Below are 19,160 nucleotides of genomic sequence, written 5' to 3' on the forward strand. Positions count from 1 at the left end.
GAGCAGTGAACAGCTAGCACATGGAAGCAGGACAGAAAGACATAGGAACACACAGAAAGAATGTGAACCAAGGATCACGTTCAAGACTCAAGGCAAAACTGCTGTTGGCATTTAAAAAACAAACCAAGGGCTGATATGTTGCAAATTGCTGCTGGAACGCAAAAGCAGGCAGATTTCATCCCAGGAGACTGCAGCATGAGCTCCAAATGCCGTTTTGATTTAGTGGGATTGAAAGCAAAGGAGAGGGACTTACTATTTAATAGAAATTTAAAAACATATTTTAAGCAGTAAATTAGACTGTTTTGTTGGGAGCTAAGTCTGGGTTTTTTTCCTCCCCACTGGGGTAGATACAGAGAGAAGAGGTCAAGAACTTCTGCACCAGTTTTCATGTGCAGTACTCCATAAATTTAGTAGTCCTGAGCAATAATAAATGTATTTTCAGTGTACAAAACTGCACTCTTTGAATCTCTGCTCCTTGCCCTAAATAAGCAAAGCACCAGCAAAATTACCAGTAGGCAGCTCTGCAGCACTTGAATCTCCTCATTTGCTTTAATGTTTCATTGGCAACCTCAGTCCAGGAGCTCCAAGTAGTCCATGCATTTGAGTGCATTAAGGCTTCTGACAGGCTATAAGGTTGAGAGAATATCATATATTCAAGCCCAGGCTAGAAACCCAGAAACTTTACTAACCTAGGGTGTTAGGTCTGCATTGTGTCAGGGTTGACAGTAGTTTTATGTAGAGTTTAGATTATGGTTTGTATGAGATGATTTGGATAGGGGTGATCCAGCCTCAGGCAGGGGGTGGAAGAGATAACTCCTGGAGGTCCCTTCCAGCCTGACTTCTCTGACTCTACAGGCGGTGATGCACACACAGGATCACTGAAGCACAGTGCTGTCCAAACGCAGCCTCTACAGAGGTAGAGGGAAACTGCGGTCCTGAATAGTCAGTCCTGGTCCAAGAAAGACTCACACTAAATTGCCTCGCAGAGTCTGTATATATACCATTTTTGCTGCTGGAAGTGTGTATAAGAACTGTAGAGTCAGGGAGCTGAGGTTTAATAGAGTACCATAATAGTGTGTGAGTAAATGGAACAAAATCATATACAAGGGCTTTAGAGGAGGGGAAAAAATAAGTGGTGGTGACAGTGGTAGCAGCCCCTCAGTATGAAGATTTTAGTCTTCCAGTAAAAAGGGACAGTACTGGTGAGCCTGTAAATGTCTGAGGAGGTTGATTTGAGATCTGCGGGTTAAAGTTCAAACATGGCAAATAGTTCTGGGAGGAAGAAGTCAGAGCTCTTTCCCTCGCTCATCTGCCTCCATAGTGAGGTGAGTTTGCTCAAAATGATCAGTGGTGCTGTAATATACAGCAAGGCACTGGGGACAATTCAGTGCTTGGGTCTACTAGGTATTGATGTTAATATTTCTTCAGACTGGCCTTCCAGGTGTCCTTGAATCTCTTCTTTTGCCCACCTCTTGAACAATGACCATTGGTGAGTTAGGAATACAGCACCTGTTTTGGGAGCTGGTTGTCAGGCATATTTATGACATGCCCCATCCAGTGGATCTGGTGCTGTATAAACATAGCTTTGATTTTGGTGACATTTGCTTGATCCAGAACACTGGCCTTCATTCTCTTGTCCATCCAAATAATAATATCCAAAGACATAACAAATGGGAAATTTCCCAAGATTTTTGGTGTTTCCTATATGTTGTCCAAGTTTCATACCCATACAACATGGTAGGGAGGGCAACAGCATAGCAGACAATTTTAATTTAGGTCCTGATGTCATAATCATCAAAGACATGATTTTGGACATGTGCAAAGGCAATACTGATAGAATTTCTCCTGTATTGAATAATGTTGTCTATGTTTATTTTTTGGGAAAGGTGGATACTTAGGTAGGGAAAATACTCAATGTTCACCAAGGATTACCCTCTAGTGGTAATATGTGACACAGCAGCTGGTTGGGTCGGGTTGGGTTGGTAAAGAATCTTGGTTTTCATGAAGTTGACAGTGAGTCCAAGAATTTCCATGATTCACAAAAGCAATCAAGATTGACCTGGGACTGTTCAACTGAGTGGCGCACACAACTCAGTCGTCCGCTTACTGAAGATAGCAATGGAAGTGTTGGTTATCTTGCATTTGGAATATAAACTGTTGATGTTAAAGAGATTCCTGTCAATGCAATGCTGGATGCTGCATCTAGAAAAAATAAGCACTGTTAGCTGAAACTTTTGATGATATTTTGAATCCACATGTACTACCTTTTGAAAAGGATAATTAAAATGGAAATACTAGACTATAACACTTACATGTAATGTTATGAAGTCACATCCTGATTTATGAAATATGTAACATTTCTATGCAACATGTTTTATTTTAGATTTGTCATACTAAGTAAAGTAAACTGCCTGTAAAACATCTGCAACGTCTCACTAATATCCAGGGCAGAAAAGGTTTGCTTTGATTTACTGTAGGGAAGTCCATCGCTGGTTCCTGTGATATTTATCCTTTCTGAATTTCATGGATCAGGATTGCTTGTCTTGGTTCATAGGTTGATGGACATCCAGGTTCAGCAGGTGTTTCTCCCCTGCCATTACCTCTATCTTTCCTTGATAAATGCTGCTTGTATTTCGACTACAAGTTATTTAACTGTCAAATGCTGACTTTTTTTTAAATGCTCATCTATATCGCCTGTGTAAATGCTGCATTTTGACATGCACAGAACAGCTTTACAAAGCTACACTAATAACTTGTTATTATTTAATATTCATGTTTTCAGACGTACCAAGCAGCTGACAAGAATAGGCCATTTTGCACTAGGTGGAGTCCAGATCTATAGTAAATTAGAGTCCTTGAAGCAAAGAACTGACAAGCTAAAGCTCTGAGCTGGAAAAGACCTACATACATATTTAACTTTTTTACTCGCTGTGAGTTTTTGCATTGACCTCCATGAGACAGCTTGTTGTATACAGGGTCCAGCATGCTTGTAATTGCTATGATTGGAGCCTAAATGGTAGACATAATAGGTGCATGAGACTGGGTGGCGAGTGGTATAAAAGGGGAACAAAAATAATGAGATGTGCCTAGTTCTATGCTCCTAACATTACAGATTCACCTTAGACCAGTGGATCTGGACCTTGGGGCTCCCTACAGATTGGGAAATTTCGTGGCAAGGCAGTGGTGGCTACCCCTCCACACTGCCAGATGTCAAGCCCCACACAGCCTTTGCTGAGTAGCAGGGCCAGACTGGACCGTTGCTGTGAAGCCTTTGCCAGGAAGCCAGACCAGACCCCATTGCACTCAATCCATATGCCAGATTGGACCCCAACGGTACCTGCCCCGCACACCGGGTCAGGCCCACCAATTTAGATCTGGCCCCCAGATGGGACTGGCACTGCCTATCTGGCCCACAGAGTGGAAAGATTGGGCATCAGTTCTTTAGACTCACTGCAGATTGGCAAATCCTGAGGTCTTACTCAATTTTACTCAGTTTTGCTTAAGTCAACCTGCATTTGTGTAAGTGCTGAATAGCAGCTTCAGATTTCAAATACTGTGAAGTGTTGGTGACCGCACAAGCTCAATGTTAAGAACAATCCACCCTACTAGTGTACTACAAAATGTACTTTATTTATTTCACAGCATGTGTGCCAATGGGATTCGAACATCCATTCTCACGCTGCCCTAGCACGAGCACCTGATGGTGGGTGCCAAGGGGACTCATGTGACCCCTGGGAGGGACTCTGATCACCCCTGAGGATGACCCTAAGCTCTCCTGCCATGACTTTGATTGTAATTTCAGTGGGGGGGTTCCTCTTCTATTGGTCCCTCAGGATCGGTCGCTCTTCCCAACGGATGTCCATGGGGCTCTGCCTCCTCTACACCCCTTCCTTGTGTCAACCTCTGGCAGACCGCCTGATCTTGGAGCAGCCATCCCTCCAGATCTTGATATCATCCTCAGGATTCTGTTTCAGTGAAGAACCATGGGTCTATTGGTTTATAGAGCCTCAGGGTTACTCTAACAATGTGACACAGTTTGACTCCTCTTTGAGGCAATCCTGACTACAGTGACACAAAAAGGAATCAAAGGAAAATAAAACCAAAAAGGCCAGACCCCAACACAAAAGGCAACGAATACAAGTACATTAATATGAACTACAACCAAAACAAAAGGAATCTAGAACACAAGGACAAAAGGGCAGACAGGAAAGAGAAAGAGGTCAGAGGGACCTGTCGTCTCCCTTTTCCAGTCTCAGAATCATGACCCGATGGCATCCCCTTGATGCTGTTCCACTCTAATCCTTCTTGGATCTAACTTCTACCTTTCCCGGGGTCAGACTATCACTATAGTCTGTTACCTGTGACCTACAGCAATGTGAAGTCTCCATCATTCCCGGGTCTGTCATGAACACATCTTCGATGATGCTGTTCCCCAGGGGTCCACATGGATTGCGTGGGGTTCTTCTTCCACTACCCAGGGTGTCTGGCCCCAAACGTACCTTGCTTCTTTGTCCGGGCACCACTTGTTGCCAATGCAGAAAGCTTCTGCAATCTCTATTGCTGCTCTCTGATCCAAGCATCTGCTCTCTACCTGTAGCTGTCTGCAGCTGGCTTGGAGATCCTCAGCAGCCTCCACCGCTGCTCTCTGCTTAATATCTATGAGCCTATGTGGCTCACTGCCATCCTGGAGAGTCCCTACAGCCTCTGCTGCTACTCTCCACTTCTGGGGTCCATCTTTCCACCGGCACTGTTTGCCACTGGCATGGAGAGCCTCCACCACTTTCCCCACTCCCCCGTCTTCACCTTTGTCGGCCTCTTTTAGCTTCACTGGCAGGTGATTGCCTCTGATGTCACCCGCCGGTCCCAGCTATATATAGACGCGTCTCATGAACCACACGGGCTCCATCTTTTGTTACCTCGGTGTCTGCTTTCCTGAATATGGTAAGTGATTCCCTTTGTAATCCTTGACTCTGATCTGTGTAACTCCCGTCCCAGGGTCCCTTGAAGGAGGGGTCTCTAGTCCCCCCATGGTAGTGCTCCTGGAACAGCATGCTAAGAAATGGGTTTTGGAAAATGTAGTAAAAACAATGGCAGTCTATACATGTGCTCATATGTGGGGAAAGGGGAGGGGGTTAATTAGAGCAGCTCCCTAGCAGCCGATCTAATTAAAACACCCACCATCACATGTATTAAGCCCCTGCACACTTAAAGATGGCCACAGGATGCTTCATCTAAACCTCATTCAATGAGATTTAGTTAAAGTGCCCTGCAGCACTTTTAAAACATGCAGGACCTTAATACATGTGATGCAGTTGTAGCCACAGCTTTGTAATTAGAACATGGAGCAGACTCAATTAATCAAGTTCTGATTAATTGTCTACTCTGATTCCTTCTAATTAGAATGCCAATGAGCATGTGTATAGGCAGCAAATGATTCTTAGTAGTGCAATACCTCAGGTTCTAACTATTCTCTTAAACTGGGTGGCCATGCTGGGTTTTTGGAGAGGATTCTGTTGGTGCTCAAAGGGAAAGCTGGGGATGGCCTACTCTAGCCTGATACTGAATCTTTTAGTGAATCTTTCCACAGGATTCCCTGGGTCTGAATCAGGCTCTGCCACGCTTGGTGATTCAAACAAGGAGAGGTAGCAAATGTGTGCACTATTTTGCATACGGTCCAGCACATCCTCTGTATGACACATTGCACTGGCATAAAAGCCTGCCCAGCAGGAGAAACAAGCTTTTTTTTTATAGCAACTTAGTGCCAGTCAGTGGAATTTCCCTGCAAGGCAGCACTTCTCTTTGGGCCATAAGAGGCTGTGGTGTCTAGTCTGGAAAGGTTACCTTAGAGTATCTGACTTCAGTGCCAATTTTAATTGATATTTGTTGCATTAATGGTGGATAAGTTCCTGTAAGAGCTCATGCTTACTTTAGTTTATATTTTTTCCAGTGCTCCCTCATGACACCTTGATGCTTTAAATATTTTTGTCTTTTATGTATTGGAAGTTCCAAATAGGACAAAAATAAAACAATAATTGCCCAATTGCATACAATTTTTGCAATCTGTGTGGGATTCCAGACTAGCTACCACCTCATTTCTCATCAGACCATATATCAGGACCCTGTACTGAACTCCCAACCAAGAGGCTAAGGGGCCAAGCACTAGCCAGGCCCTCCACCAAACCATAGCTTATGGGGAAACAGAAAGAATCCAGGAAAGGGGCTTCCTACTACTGGCCCAATTATTCAAGGACTCCCAGCCGGTGATTGGATCCTCCCACCTATGTAAGGCTATCTGTTTCCTGTGGGAATAGTCTGAACAACAAGCCTCTTGTGTCCTTGGACTGTCCTGTTGACTCTTTGCTCCTGATTCCAGATCTGAGCACCCATTTCTGACTTTGCTTGGACTTTGACCTTTGCCTCTGCCTTGCAGTTTGGACTAGACTACTTGGAACCCAGCTCTCCCAGGTACCAGACCCAGCTTCTCCCTTACCTTGCCTGTCATTTCAGCTTTGATTCAGATTGACTGTCTGGCTTTGACCTGGCTGTCCCTCAGACCTCTGGGTTTTGGCTCATATTAGCCACAAGACAGAGCACCCACACTTTGGTGTGTGACACCTTATTAGTTCTACACTCAGACAGCTCTACTGCCTCTGGCTCTCAACATATCCTAAGAGGCTTGTCAGTTCCTTCAGTTGCCCATCAAGTAACTTTGAACCTTGTGCAGCTGGATTGGTCATACCATCCACATTACCATCCTTATAGAACCCATATAGAGCATAAGGGGGTTAAATATACATTCCCTGCATCCCTGACTGAGCAGAGAGGAATGGGCATAGAGTATAGGCAGTGAACTTCACCTTCCCCTCACAGAAGATCTGCCATTACAACCTGGAGGTTATTCCAACAAAAATCTGTCCCTGGATGCTGTAGCTCTGTGCTGCCCCTGCCACAATGAGGATTATAAATGCATCATGCAGAGTTGAAAACAAGAAGGAAATCAAAGATAAATCCAGTTTCCCCTCTGTGTTTCATTTATAAACATTTCCTTCCCCTGCAGTGTTTAGGACAAATGCCTGGTGGTAGAAACAATTTTCCCTGGATTTATTTTTAAAAGTCTTGTTGATCTCCAGCAAGTCTAATGGGTGTGCATTCATTTGATAATATCTGCTCCTGCTGTGGCAAATGTCACTGGCATGTCATGAAAAATGCCCTCATTCTCTTATTTGATAGGAGAAAGTATCAGTTGCATCTTGCCACTCATATGAAACCTGGTGCTGTATATTAACTTATAAGTAAAGCTGGCTTTTACCCAAATCCACACTTGTGGAGGAAAAAAATGCCTGTGCATTCCCTTTATGGCAGAAATGAAAACCAAGATCAATGACTTACTCTTTTCAGGTCATATGCGCAAGGTAAAACTATTCTTTCACTTGGTGATAATGTCAAGTACTAAGAAATATACATCTAGCTAGGTCATGGTCAGTTCATGGAGGAAAAAAACATTTTAGAATAAGTTTTCTGCATTTGTTTTGTTTTAAAAAGGTGCAACAATTGCCATCGCTAGTAAAAAACTAAATATAATAAGAAGGAAAAATCATGATCTGCTTTTACCACTGAGATTGTTCTACACTTGACTATCAGAATGCACTGGCCCTTTGGTGAAGTCAAATTATGTCAGCCTACCTGACACATTGATTTGCATGTTGCCAGCTGTTTTTTGTGGTTTGGCCCTATAAGTTTCCTAATATTTACAGTACAAGCATAAGAATGAAAATTTCCTATACCAGGTAGTGAGACCTTGGAAACCACAGGATCCTGTACTCGTGGGGTGACTTTAGCTGCTCAGACATCTATTGGTGATAAGTACAACTAAACAAAAAATATACTCATATTACCCATAAGACAACTTCCTGAACCAGAATGTTGAGAAGCCATTATTAGATCATTATAAGATGGGCCTAAACAAAAGCCATACAGATTCAGATCTAAATTAGAAATGTGAGTATTGCCCCATTTCTTCAGCTGCTTGTTAATTGCAAAGAATTGAAGAAAATGTAAGCAGCATATCCCTCAATGACATTTTGCCTTCTTGAGCAATCATAGTCAGTCTCTTCTCTCACCCACTGTGCCTTGAAGTTATAATAATAAGAAATGAGGGAAGTAGGATGTTATCAGTAATGTTGATCTAGGTTAATTATACTTTTCACAGGGCTCCTCCATTCCCTACACCCTGTCCCATTCCACACTTTATCAGTATTAAGGTTCCGGCTCTCCCAGCTGGGTCCCACTCTCAGTCTTTGGGCCCCAGCTCTCCCAGCTAGGCCCCACTCTCAGCTTCAGAGCTCTGGCTCCCTCGGCTGGCTTTCTTTTCCTGCCCCAGCAAGCAAAATGATTTTTTTCTTTATTACCTCTTGTCCATGGCCTGGCTCTGATTCCCTGGTCAGAAAGCCCTAGTCGCTCTCTTCAGCTCACTGGCCCCTTGGTGCTCTGAAGCTCTGTCTGAGCCCAGTTCAAGGGGTTTGGTGCCAGTTCTGGGTCCTGTGCTGTGTTTCCACACAGCCTGCATGGTTCATACTGCTCCCATGCATTCCCCTTACTGAGAGACTTCCAGTCTGCCTGATGTGTTACTTTGATTTCCAGCAGAATACTCAGGGCCAACAGAGACCAGCTCCCATCACCCAGGGGTGGGTTTTAACCTGGCAGGCATCTTCCACTTCTGCCAGCTCTGGGGGAATGTATCACCAGAGCTCACCTATGCTTGCCACAATGCTTTTCACACCCAGTAAGTCTGCAGTCCAGCAGGCATGCCCAGAACATAACAGGCTGGTGCCCTGTTACAGAAAAGAGAATAACAGAGGAGGGTAATACCAGCAACCATTAAGTATTTCAGTTCAGTACACCGATATGTAGATCCATCTATCTATCTAGTTGAACAGCTGAATTCCAGGTGTTGAATTCAGTAGAACTTTTTGGTTCTGTTCATCCAATCAGGGCTGCCTATACATGTGCTTGGAGGTGGTGCAGGGAGCTCATTTTAATTAAAGTGGTTCCCAGGCAACTGCTTGAGTCAAAACACTACACTGTCATGTGTATTAAGCCCCCACGCATTTAAAAATGGCTGCAGGCTTTACTAAAGTAAACTAAAACATGTTTTATTACAGGGGAACAGGGGATAAATGCACAATCTTAGAGAAAACCATAAATATTAATCATTAATTTAAACCCAAATAGTTAGTAGTCTTGGTCAGCTAAAGCAGTGTTTCTCAACCTGTGGGTCGCAACCCAAAAGTGGGTCACAAGAATATATGAAAGGGTCATGAATAAACTTTAAAAATGGATCAACAAACTTTTAAAATGGAGAAAAACATAGGAAACTGTAGCTTTTCCCTTGCAGGCTGTCAGAGTTCCAGCCTGCAAGGGACTTCTTGGGCCCCTCCTGCCCCACACACTCACCCCATACACTGAGGGGCTGGGACCCGGGGGTGGGGGGCAGAGGGTCAGGATTGAGGGGCACTGGCCATCAATGTTTACAAATGGGTCCTGGTATAAAAAAAGGTTGAAAGCCACTGACCTAGGGGAGCTACCACCTGTCCCAGTCCATTGGGAGGAATAAGCTTACCAGAACTAACATGTAAGGGCTCTACTACCTACACCACCCAGTAGTGACCCCAAACCAGTAAGACCTAGGCCCACAAAGATGAATAGCCCTCAAACTTCTGAACTTTGTTTACTAATTAGAGTATGTAAAGAAGGAATACAGATTTACAATAGGAAAGCATAAGCAGAGCTAAACCTACATAATAGGCACTTCTACACATGACACTACGTCTCCATAGCAATGCACTATGGTGATGTAGCATCCACGGGTGTCTACATGTGCTCCCCCCAGTATAGCGCACCACCGTGGCAAAGCAGCTGCTAAAAATAACTGCATCGCATGTATGGTGCAGTACAGGCTGTTCCTCTGCCATATTTAGTACTTCCAAAAGGAAGTACGAAATCACAGTGCAGAAACAATTCTGCCATAGTGACACATGTAGATATGTGTCACCCAATATGAGTAGGGTTACATCAAGGAAATGCAAAGCTCAAACATACACACAACTAAGAATTGCAAGAATTATCTCAACCATCCTCAGAATCCTTCTACTTATCATCACACATTGCAATGGTTGACAGTGTTGATATTTCAGCAGTAATTTGCCCAGATCCACATCTGAAAGTCAGTAAGCTCTCTGAAATAGGAGTGGATAGAGCTACAGAGACTCCTGTGGGCCAAAAAGCCCTGACAGAGAACACCATGCAGGATGCCAGGGTACACTCCTGCCCAGATGTAAAGTGGCACTGCTCTATTTTGCCTGTCCATCAATGCTTGTATCCAGCCTCATTCTGATGATGGATCTCCAATCAAGCTCATGCTTTCTGAGTTTTTTTACAGACAGCGCAATATGTTATGGACTTTACAGACAAGAGTGTTTAGCATATTTTAATGGCTGTCTATAAATTTACAGACAGTTGGCAACCCTATATGTAGCACATTAAAAATCAAGGTCCTATACAGAAATATCAGCAACCACTGTCCCCCTCAGTGAGTGAAGTTGTAGCTCTGAGGCTTCCTGAGATGGGAAAATCTATCTCCCAAGCAACCTGATAAGAATATGAATACTGAAGATTGTTACTGTATCTACCTACAAGACGCAAAGGAATGCTTTGCTAAATTATATAAGTTCATGTCTAGATTTGGCCTTTATGAACATTTCTTAAAGGTAAACATACTTATCCAGTGTGAAGTGGACCAAGGAAATAGAACAAATGTCATGACAATGTTATACAAAAATACATAAAGGTACTCCTGTTATTCTGGGTCTCAATCCTTTTCAGACCCAAGACACTCATTGGAACATTACCAGCTCTTGGTAATATTGCAAAGAACTCAGAAATATTCTTATTCTGAAATAAGAGTGTTAACACAGGGAATTAATTAGGAATACATGTTCCATTTTAAATTCAACCCCTACCTTAAGCCAAAGTTACTTCCTTGTGTAGAAAAGCCTAGGTGTAGAATAAGAACCTCTATGTGGAAAGGAATTTTGGAGCCACTCCCAGGATCTTTCCCCGTGTAGACAAGCTAAATGCAGATTTAGGTCATATCTCCCTCTATATCCAATTTAGGCATCTAAATTCATACAAATTTAGATTGCAAACTCTCAGAGGACTGGGACTCGCCTCTCCTTCTGTGTCTGCACAGTACCAACAGCCCTGATCCTGACTGGGGTTCTTGTGTTCCATCAAGGGAGTGTCAAACACATTTGGCCCCCAAGGCCAGATCCAGATTGGAGGATGCTCATGAACCTACTTCTGGTGGCTGGGTGAGTAATGGTGATGGTGCTGTCAGCTCAGGGAGTAGCAGGGTTAACGTAGCCATTGCTCATCCCGCCACTGCTGAAACAAGCTCCAATGGGGCTCCATATCCCAAAATTTGGTACCAGGCTTTGTTCCCACAGGCCCTGCACCTAAATTCCTAGTCCTAAATTCTGTCCAAATAACGCATCATAATGTCTAAAATGAATGGTTTAGATTTCTCTCTTTGCTCACCATTAAGTTTGAAATCTGGATCCTTAAGGAGGAAGTCAAACCATACCACTGTCAGGTTGATTGCTTTTTTGTTCAAACTGCCAAAACAATAGTTGAAGGAAATGCAGTATCTATAACTTATCTACTATTTGTAAAGCATTGGCTCATGGTTCACAAATTCCTGCTTTGAAAAGTCTTTCAGATTGAATTGGCTATGAACACTATCACATGGCTTGCAATTTGGCTTGGGGACAAACAGTGGTGTATCAATTTGGAGGGAAGTGTCTGCTGGCATACTTTAGGGATTCATGTCAAGCCTCATTTTATTTAATGACCTGGAAGATGGCGTAAACAGCAGATTAACGAAAGGTTATTCCAAATTAGGAAGAGTTGCAATCACAAGTGTGGAGAGAAAAGTAATAAAAACAGACCTGTAGAAGGTGATAATATATAACAGAATGAAATTCAACCTACAATAATATGTGTTAAAACATATGGGAAATTTTAATCCAATACACAGCTAATTGATGGGAGAAAAAGGCTTTAAAAGCACTAATACTAAAAGCACTAACTAACTGATCTGTTAACAGCAGATGACAAACTGGCCCTGTTCTTCCAAAGTGAAGTGAAAGCAAATAGTATAGGTCTATTTCTGTGCTTTGTGACTGAATAAATTCTGGCACAATTTGAGCCAGAGTAAACTAATCTGGCTGTCACTGTCTACACATGCATTTAAGCACAGTAATTTTCTCCGGCATTGGATAGTACTTGTGTCTAACAGGACTATCTGACAGCACAGTAAATTAGTAATTGCCGCACGTGTGTAGACAGTGATGCTTTACTGTACAGCAAGTTAGTCTAATGTGCAGTAAATTGCATGCTTAGATGTGCACAGTATGTGGCTGCATCAAATGTTGTAGCAGGAAGTTGTTTCTGTACTAGGGTGTACTTGAATGTAGAATATTGCGTTTATAACTGGAATTTTCAAAAGGTTCAGGATTTGCAAAAGCCAGGGATGAATCCAGAAGCTGCATTCTCCTTTCAGACTGAAGCAAGCTACGGGAGCCTCCAGGGACTTTTTTAAGTCCGTAAAGCAGTTGAAACACCCGCTACCACTGTACCTTCCACTTTGTGCTCAGAAGCACGCCCCCTCCCATCCCGTACCCGCTTCTGCCTGCCACTGTTGCTTTCCTCACTGTCTGGTGGGCAGGGGAAAAGGTAGAGCCACTTCTCCCTGCCCAGGCCAGGCAGCACAGGAGCTGGACTCAACTGGGGACAGGGCCAGTGGCAGCAGCACAGTGGGAAAATAGTTTCCCCCTCCCTGCCCAGTCCGCCAGGAGCATGTGCAGGCAAGGTGAGCCCCCCCAACCCTACCAATTCCCATTGCTGCAATCCAGTCCTCATGCCCAGCCCCCGAGCAGCCCCACTGGTGTGGGCAGAAATAGCTTGAGAGCTTCACCCTTTCTGTGGGACAGTGGGGAAAGCAGCAGCATCAGCAGGTGGCAGAAGGGTGGAAGGAAAGGGGAAGGAAGGAATACTGCATCCAATTCTGAGCTCTGCAATTCAGAAAGGATGTAGAGAAACTTGAGAGAGTCCAGAGGAAAGCCACACACATGACTGGAGGACAAGAGAGCAGGCCTTATGAGGAGAGGCTGAGGGACATGGGACTGTTCAGCCTGGAAAAGCGCAGGTGCAGGGGGGACCTGATGGAAGCCTATAAGTACATAAGGGGTGTACATCAGGATCTGGGGGGACTTCTGCTCACCAGGGCACCCCAAGAGAAGACAAGGCCCAACAGTCACAAACTCCTAGAAGACTGTTTTAGGCTGGACATAAGGAAAAACTTCCTTATCGTCCGAGTCCCCAAGGCCTGGAATAAAGTCCCCCCAGAGGTGGTGCAAGAACCTACTCTGGACATGTTCAAGAAACACTTGGACACTTATCTTGCTAGGATCATTTGACCCCAGCTGACTTCCTGCCCTGGGGCAGGGGGGTGGACTCGATGATCTCCCGAGGTCCCTTCCAGCCCTAGTGTCTATGAAATCGACGAAGTCCCAGAGGTGCCGGTGGTGCTGCCAGAAGTGTAGAAGCAGAGGGTGAAGCCACCCCTCCCTTGTGGGGTATTGCTCCCCCACCTCCCTTTGGGAAATCCTGGATGTAGCCCCAACCAAAGCCTTTTCCCATTGACGGCACTGAGAATTCGCCACTGATTGCAATGAGAGCAGACTTAGGCCATGGCAGAGAGCTTTTTTAAAAAAGCAACTTTAATATCAGAAAGATATTGATGTGCTTGCTTGGCTTGAGAGACAGATGGGTGGGCATGGTGGTTTAGGAGTTAGAGGGATTCATTTAAAAGAAGTTATTAAAACCTTTGATGACACCTCTTTTGAATGACGGGATACTAGGGCTGATGGTTCCCTTCATGCTTAACCACCAAAGGAAGAGAGAGTCTATAAATGCCCACAGACTGGAAGTACCATAGTAAATACAGAGTGAAAGGGGACCAAGGGAAAGCTAGATGGAAAGTGAGGAAGAGTTTTGTAATATTTTCCAAAGGGAAGTGGCGAGTTCTTCATTTATTTTAAACTGCACTGGACAAAGGGCATATACTTACATTGTACAGAACTTTCTTGTATTGACAGGGGATGGATAAAACATCCTGAGTAGGTATTTTTACATGTCTAACTTCAATTATTCTATGAAAATTAATTGGAAGCTTCTTTGGGATCAGGCGTTAGAAGTTACTTTGTGTTGGCGAATGAATAGAAGAGGCAATTATTTTTTCCCCTCAGAAGCAGAGGAGCCATTTGTCATATTTTCTCATATCTTTTGGAGAGTTTATAATTATCTTAAACTGCTATTCTCTAAACTAATGTCATTACTTGGTCATGACAGTGGCATAAGAGAACACTAGCAGTTATATTTCTTTTACCAACGAGATTGGCAGTACGTAAATGCCTTAATCATTAGGAGACAGGAGTGTAACTGTAATTTAGAGGAAATGTGACTGCTTATAAAGCTCCTGTTTGTGTAGAGTAGTAGATTGGTGGCCTCATAATACTTTACTGAAGTGACTGGAAAGTTTGGACCTGCCATCCATCTGTTGAATAATCTTTGAAAGTGACCTTATCCCTCACGATAACTAATGACTAGTCATTTCATCACCACATTTCATCAAGATGCAGATATAGAGAAGCCAAATTCAATTGTTTAATTTAGCTTTCTGACAGATGCCGATAAATAGGGGATTTCAGATTTCTCTGTGAACTGCACCCTGCTCCTAGAAACTTTTCAAAGTTGACTGTCAGTAGTGCTTTACAATGGGGGAAGTCTCTGCAAAAAGACGATGATCCTTCTTACAGAACCTGAATAGTGTAGGGCTATCACAAGGATTACTTTAAAAAATACCTAATATATCAGTTTGAAGACATCATGAAATGATTTCTTGAATTCCCTTAAGAATTAAGGAAATAGATTCAGACTGCATAAATACTATTCCAGCTGAGTCCCACGTATCTTGTTTCTGGCATGTCTACATTTTGTATAGGCAGGCACGGTTCTTTATACATTTTGTATAGCTATTTGATACTACCCATGGGATAGTCCCTGTACTTATTATATAAACTGGATCGTTTTTTAATTGCATCAACACGATTACTACTATACCTCGATACTAATCTATCCTGCAAAATATTCATTCATATTCTAAATGAATAACTACAGCAGTCTATAAATGTGAAGTTTAGCATATGTGTGGACTGTAACATTTAATATAGGCATGACGATATTAGAAATGGTAAAAAGTGATTTAGAAAAGAACATTATTCAGTGACATTTTGAATTTTCAAACTTTTTTGCCCCAATTCAAATGACATCAATCTGAGCGGAATGCTAATGCGTTCCATGCCGTGGAGTTACAGCAGAAATACACCATGTAACCGAGATTAGAGTTTTGTTCCAGACCTTCAGTTTAGAAAAAACATCATGTAGCAATTCAACAAGATTTCAAAAATGCTAAACCCAAATCAAATAACTCTTGAAAAAGGCTTTAAAATCATAAGATTTTCCAAAAATAAAAAAAAAGTCTATGCCTAGTGACTTCAGCATGTTACACACGCATTACGTTTCCTTTTTTTTTTTTTTGCTGGTCCTTGAAAGTAGAGTCGATATTCTTCTCTACTCATGTTCATCTTGCAGTTGGAGTTTTAAGGAAAACGCTATATCGTACGAAATTGAGGATAACATCACGAGAGCTAGCAACTCTGAAGGCTGAAAGTTGGCCTCCGTGCTTCCCAGCTATCCATACCTAGGTAGAACCTGTAATTCTCCCTAGTTCCTAGGCTGACACACGTGCTTCCTAATGATGCCCGGTTAGTGAGCCTAAACACCAGATTTAACTAAACAATCACATAAAGAGGACTGGGTGCACAGCTCATACACTTTCAATAAAAAAAACTCAGTTAATTGACACGTTTCTTTAAAAGTAAGTCTGCTGATGAAAATAGCTGTGGGATTCCCATGCTCAGATGCCAGAGAAAGTTCCCCCAGGATCCTTCAGCATATAATTCATTTGTTCTGATTCTGAGTTTACAGCTAGCTAAACTATTTTTGTGTTCTGCATGCAGCAGGAGAATGGATTTATCAGAAATAATTAATGTTTTTGTGGCAAACACTGATTGCTTCAGCACCACATCTCAGCGTTGCTGTATGTAATTGCAAATCATTTCCTAGAGGTGTCATGCAAAAGGAGAATATGCCTTTTTTGAGTCGTGGAGTCTCCACAGAATGTAAGATTAATGCTTGTGTAGTACAAGGATACATGTTAAAACTCACTCCCTGCTTTTTTCCTCCTTACTAACCTTGTTGATGTCACGAATATCAATTCCCATCTTTTTTTCCCCAACAATTTAACACTCCATTTAGTCATCCTTGGTAATGCAAATCAGATCAATTCTGCTGCCAGGCTACAAGGTGATCTGCATTGTATATCTTTGTAGATGCTAGATCAGTTTTTCTGCCTTCTGTTTTCTTAGTTCCCTTGTTTTTAGTTTTGTTTTTTTGTTCGGGTGTCGTTGGGTTTCTTTTTAATTTTGATGATCCACAGTCCAGGATTTCTGGAACTTTCAGTCATGGCAGGGACTTTAACTACGGATAAACCCAATTCTTTGTTTCTCAATCTTTCTGTCTTTTTTGTCTTTTAGCTCATTTATATTTTTCATCTGATTTCAGAAAACCCAGCGGGATCCAGCAACTGCATAACATACACTATAGATTATTACCTAGTTTTTGCAAGAAGCAATACTGCTGGCCTCGTATTGAAACTTTTGCTAGGTCTTTTTAGTATGTCAGTCCTGTGTGTCAAAGAGCCTCAATTATCTGGACACCCAGACCTCTGCAATGTCTCAAAGCCGCCTCTTCTTCCCACTCTCTGTAAGAACAACCATCTTCAGGCCACAAATAGCAGAGCCCCCATATTGCTTAGGATTTCTCTCGTTTCTGAGGTTGCTCTCAGGGCCCATATCTGCAGGCATTATGGCACCCACATTATGTTGCATTCAGTGACATTATATATCACTTTAGCACAAAGCAGCCCCCTTATTAGCTAGTGTGAGCTGAACACTTTTCAAATAGAAATTGATGGAAAGATTAGAGAAGCAATGTGGATTTTTTTTAATTGTATGCTTAACCATAGGCTACGGTTCATGCTGATAACATTAATTGCAGGTAGATTTTGGCGTGCACACAGTACATGCCTCCAGGTTTGTCCTGCCTATTAAAGGCTACTGAGGCACATAATATGTTAATGTGGGAAATTCAATATGGAATTCACATATTGCATTACATTGCTGGCGATCAAGATCTGTTAATTCGATGATCACTACTGTTTAAAGCCTGTAAGGTTCTTTTTAAACCTTCACAGAACTGGCAAATTAGCTTGCGATGGTTATTTTGCCCATATGTCTTGCTTTTTTTTTGTTTTACCTCTCTCTTTCCCTACCCAAACCAGTCTTCATAAAGCAGCTGTCACTGCAGGAAATTATTCTCACTTAATGAAGCAGCAGGTTCTGGTGTTAGAGCACCAGAGACAGTGTTGGACAACTAGATTTTATTCCCAGCTCTGTTTCTGCCAGTCTACATAAGCTAAAGACTGTGAACTCCAGCTTTCCCCAGCCATAATGCTCTTTACCCAAACTTACAGGGGCTCAGTCCAGTGTGCTGCCGAGTGCCCTCAGTTCCTGTTGACATTTGTGAGTAGAATTACAGAAAATTAGAGCTGGAAGGGATCCCAGGAGTTCATCTAGTCCAGGGCTGGGCAAAATGCAGCCCGCAGGCCGGATGCGGCCCGCCGGGCCATTCTATCCAGCCCGCAGGGCCCCTAGAAAATTTAGATAATATTTATCTGCTCCTGGCTGCCTGTCATGGAGCCTTCGATGGCTTGCCAAAACTCAGTAAGTGGCCCTCCACCCAAAATAATTGTTCGCCCCTGATCTAGTCCAACCCGCTGTTCAAAGCAGGACCATCCCCAATTTCATAGATTTCATAGACATCAGGGCTGGAAGGGACCTCGGGAGATCATCAAGTCCAGCCCCCCGCCCAAAGGGCAGGAAGTCAGCTGGGATCACAGGATCCCAGCAAGATAAGCATCCAATTTACTCTTGAAGGTGTTCAATGTAGGTGCTTGAACCACCTCCGCTGGCAGACTGTTCCAGACCTCGGGGGCTCGGACAGTAAAGAAATTCTTCCTTATGTCCAGCCTGAAACGGTCTTGCAGGAGTTTGTGACCGTTCGACCTCATCATCCCTTGGGGCGCTCTGGTGAACAGACGCTCCCCCCAGATCCTGGTGGTCACCCCTGATAAACTTATAGGTGGCCATCAGATCACCCCTGAGCCTGCGCTTTTCCAGGCTAAAGAGTCCTATGGCTCTCAGCCTGTCATCGTAAGGTCTGTTTTCCTGACCTCTGATCATGCGCGTGGCTCTCCTCTGGACTCTCTCAAGCTTCTCCACATCCTTTTTGAATTGTGGAGCCCAAAACTGGACGCAGCACTCCAGCTGCAGCCTCACCAAGGCCGAGTACAAGGGGAGAATGACGTCCCGGGATTTGCTCGAGAAGCATCTATGGATGCAAGCCAGCGTTTTGGTTGCTTTATTAGCCGCAGCATCGCATTGCAGGCTCATGTTCATCTTGTGGTCAATGATGACCCCCAAGTCTCTTTCTTCTGTAGTGCTATCCAACGTAGCACTGCCGAGCCTATAAGGATGCTGCAGGTTTTTCCTCCCAAGGTGGAGAACCTTGCATTTTTCCATCAGGTTCTCATCTGCCCATTTGCTGAGCATGTCCAAGTCAGCCTGGATCACCCGCCTGTCTTCTGGCGTGGATGCTTTGCCCCAAAGTTTGGTGTCATCGGCGAACTTGGCCAGTCCACTCCTGACTCCAATGTCCACATCGTTAATGAAGATGTTGAACAGGATGGGTCCCAGGACAGAGCCTTGAGGGACCCCACTGGATCATTCCAGCCAGGCCTTTGTCAACCTGGGCCTTAAAAACCTCCAAGGATGGAGATTCCCCACCTCTCTAAGTAACCT

Source organism: Crocodylus siamensis, chromosome 9, assembly GCF_052110815.1.
Source record: "Crocodylus siamensis isolate JL-2025a chromosome 9, ASM5211081v1, whole genome shotgun sequence".
In the NCBI taxonomy this organism is placed as follows: Eukaryota; Metazoa; Chordata; order Crocodylia; family Crocodylidae; genus Crocodylus; species Crocodylus siamensis.